At 39.4% G+C, this 3849-nt stretch overlaps 1 long non-coding RNA gene across 1 annotated transcript in view; it reads right to left on the bottom strand.

Annotated features, from left to right (window-relative positions):
* Nucleotides 1-3849, bottom strand: part of LOC116080670 — a 13770-nt gene that overhangs the window by 8148 nt on the left and 1773 nt on the right. The window contains exon 2 of the long non-coding RNA XR_004114527.1: nucleotides 3105-3164. This is a non-coding gene — a long non-coding RNA (uncharacterized LOC116080670). The remainder of the gene's footprint in view (nucleotides 1-3104; nucleotides 3165-3849) is intronic.

Raw genomic sequence — 3849 nt, 5'->3', positions numbered from 1 at the left:
ACTTGCTTGTTTACAATGATGCCCACGGCATGCTGGGTGACATTGTAGACTCTTCCGGTTTTGCCGTGTTAACACTGATGGGGCATTCCTTTTTGAACAGTGCCCATTCCCTTGATGGCTACAATATCACCCTTCTTGTAGATTCACATGTATGTGGCCAAAGGAACAACTCCATATTTCCTAAAAGGTCTAAAGAACATATACCGGGTGCCTCTCCTCTTTCCTTTTGTGTTCGTCATTTTGGTGAGTTACTGCAAGATGGCTGCTGCAGCCGAAAGCTGCTCTCTGCTTCTTTACTGCGGATGCACCTTGAATCACTACCCTAAGCTCCTACGGCTCTGGCTTCTTCCCCTGCCACGGTGGACTGATGGACCATAACTTTGAATGCCTGTGAGCTACAATGAACCCTTCCCCAATGAAGTCACTTTTGTAAGGGTGTTCTGTCACAGCAACAGTAAGGAAACTAAGATGACAGCAATTAACGAGAAAAGGTGGATGCTTTCTGAATATGGGATTCAGAGATGGACTCTCAGTGAATTAAGAGTTCAAATGTGAGGGGGCTGGAGAGGTGGCTCAACAGTTAAGGCTACTGACTGGCGGTTCTTGCAGAGGTCCTAGGTTCAGTTCCCAGCCCCATATGATGACTTATAACTGTATCCCCAGTTTCAGAGGATCTGATGCTCTCTTATGACCCCTGGAAGCACCAGACATCATGTGGTGCATATGCACACATGCAGGCAAAAAGCTCATGCACATAAAATAAAAATAAACATTAAATCAAAAGGATTTAAACGAGGGCAGGCAATTGTGGCACATACCTTTAATTCCCCTCATAAAGCAGAGACATGCAGATCTCTGAGTTAGAGGCCACCCTAGTCTACAAAATGAATTTAAAGACAGCCAGAGCTATAGAAGAAACTCTGTCTCACAAAACCAAATGAATAACGAATTCAAATTTGAAAAATAGTCTGAACTTTAAAGAACTCAAATGTGAAAACTACAACAGACAAAATATAAAAGAAGAAATCTTTACCACATTGGACAATGAACTAATTAAAGAAAACTTTTTTGAAAAGCATAATTGCTAAAAGAATAGATCTAAATTTCTCAACATACACATGAAAAAAACCTGACATGAAAAATGTGTTGACTAGCTTGATTTAGTTATTACACAATGCATAAATAAACTGTTATGATCCATAAATATATATGAGTATTTATTAATAACAGTATTTTTTCTGTGTATGTGTATTTGCTTGTATGTGTGTGCACCGCTTGCATGCCTGGTGCTCTCTGAATCTAGAAGAGGATGTTAGATCCCCTGGAACTAGATGTACAGATAGTTATGACCCACCATGTGGATGCTGGGAATTGAACCTGGGCCCTCTGCAAGAGCGGCAAGTACTCTTAATCAGCGAGCTATAATATTTTCAATCCAGCCGAGGATATCCCCTGACATCCTCACTTATAAGCTCCGAATGACAAATTTACTATTTACTTCTAGCCCTTAGGAAATGCTAAGAAATTGACCTTCACACTGAAAAGTATAAAAAGTAAAGGGGTGTCCCCAGAAACCATTAACTGCAGGCTGACTGTGTGGTTTGCAGTTCCATTTCTTACTTCTAATGCTCAAAGCCCATGGTTCTAATGCTGCCCAGGGTTGGGGGAGTTTCCACCTCAGTGAGCCCAGACTAGATACTCCCATGCAGGCATGCTTACATGATTACGTCTTAGCAGACTGTTGATAGTGTTGAATTCACATCATAAGAGGCCCTTAAACACCTTCAGGCCATGAGTTTTAGTGTGTCTGGATTAATGGTCCCATCATTAAAGGTAAATGGAATACTTTGATTAAACTCTTAGGCTTCAAAACCACCACAAGGCCAGATTGTGGTGGTGCATGCCTGTAACTGCTCCCCTCTAGAGGCGGACATGAAAGGATTAAAATGGGTTCAAACCCAGCTTAGGATACCTCATAAGTTCCCAGATAGCCTGGGCTACTGAATGAAAGCAATCTTGAAAATCTCTCCTCTTCAATTTAGAATTCCCATGTGATGAAAGAGCTGAAGAATGGTGTATAGAATGGAGAAGTAAGATGGAGCCAAGAAACACAGAAAGTTCAGTGATGGAAGCTGCAGAAGGAAAGGGGAGGGAGAATGTAGCAAGACATTACATGCAGATTAGTAACACCGAAATATATGGGAACACAGCACTGTATGATCAATTTTCCATGAATGTAAAAACTATTCATTTTTATGTTTGTGTGTGTGTGTGTGTGTGTGTGTGCACATGTTAGGATACATGGGTGTGCAGGAGTATGCCTGCTTATGGGGCATATGTACACAAAGGTCCAAGTCAACCTCAGGAATCATTCCTCTGGTGTCATTCCCTCATTGGTCTAGGGATTGTCAGGAAGTCTAAATTGGCTGGGCAGGGAGCCCCAAGAATACCTGTCTCTACCCCCTAGCCCTGGTGTTGGGATTACAAGTGTGGCCACTGAACACAGATCTCTTACATAATTGTAGGGAGCCAAGTCAGGTCCTCGTGCTTGCAAAGCAAGCAAGTACTTTACCAACGGACATATTTTCTCATCCCTAAATATGACTTTGAAGCAGTCTGTTCTTTGACTTAACTAGAATGTTTGTTGTGAGAAAGGAGAAACATTGATATGTCAATCTTATGACAGTAGAAGCCCCCACAAAATAGCTGAATTAAGTACATTCAAAAATGCCAAGAACGAAGAGAGTTCTCAAACCTGCCCCGAATAAGAGTTATCATATCCAAGTGAGCAGAAGGCAAAGAACTGGTGGGCTATTAGAAATGCTGGGCACCAGAAAACAGAATAACATTCTTTAATGTGCTAAAAGAAAACAACTGTCTATGTGGATTTAGACAGTAAAACCTCTCAAAAACTTAACATCAAATGAAAATTTTCATCAAGCATAAACAGTACACCTAATATGGGCTGACCAGAATTTACAGAATGACAATGATTATAAATATTTGGGATTTATTCAATGAATGTGTGGATTTTGCGACGACAGAGATACTTGCACATCATCATTTACTAAAGCACTATTCATAACTACAGTTATGGAACTTACCTATGTCACAACAGTGGTGGAATGAATTTCAAATATGTGTGCATACACAAGGGATTCTTTCTGTCATAAAAAAGAACAAAGTTAGTTTTAACAGAAAGGGTTGCAACAGGCACTCATATTAAGTGTAAGAAGCTAGCTCAAACAGACCAACATCGAATGATTTTCTCATTTGTAATTCCTAGACTTTTATATAGATGCATAAAATCACATATGTAAACATGCCATTAAAGTAGAAACAAAATTACCTAGAAGAGTAAATGAAATTAGTGGGAACTAGAGGAGCAAAATTGGGACGATTGGGGACTGTGCTCAATGTACAGTATATAGTATCTAAAAATATTCTCGTGCAACCAGTATCATATACAGTGGATATACACAGTAAAATTAAAATAATGCCTGATTATCTAAACACAACAAAAAAGATCAGCACATTATACCATAATAATAGCAAATCAGAGAACTGTCATGGTCATATCAATGATGCAGGAAAAAAGTATTCATTTTTTTTTTAAAGACACTCAACAAATCAGAAGTACCAGGCAACTTCCTTCAACATGCCTTGGGTCCAATATTATCACCCAACTTGATATGTTGTAATCCTAATCACAATGTAAATGTGATAGTAGGTGGGGTTACTCTAAGGTATTATCCCCCAACTTGATATGTTGTAATCCTAATCACAATGTAAATGTGATAGTAGGTGGGGTTATTCTAAGGTATTATCTCCCAACTTGATATGTTGTAA

The sequence above is a fragment of the Mastomys coucha genome, unplaced genomic scaffold (genome assembly GCF_008632895.1).
Source record: "Mastomys coucha isolate ucsf_1 unplaced genomic scaffold, UCSF_Mcou_1 pScaffold6, whole genome shotgun sequence".
NCBI classification, from domain to species: Eukaryota; Metazoa; Chordata; class Mammalia; order Rodentia; family Muridae; genus Mastomys; species Mastomys coucha.
Note: the sequence above shows the minus strand (reverse complement) of the source record. Positions and strands in the feature narration are given on the sequence as shown.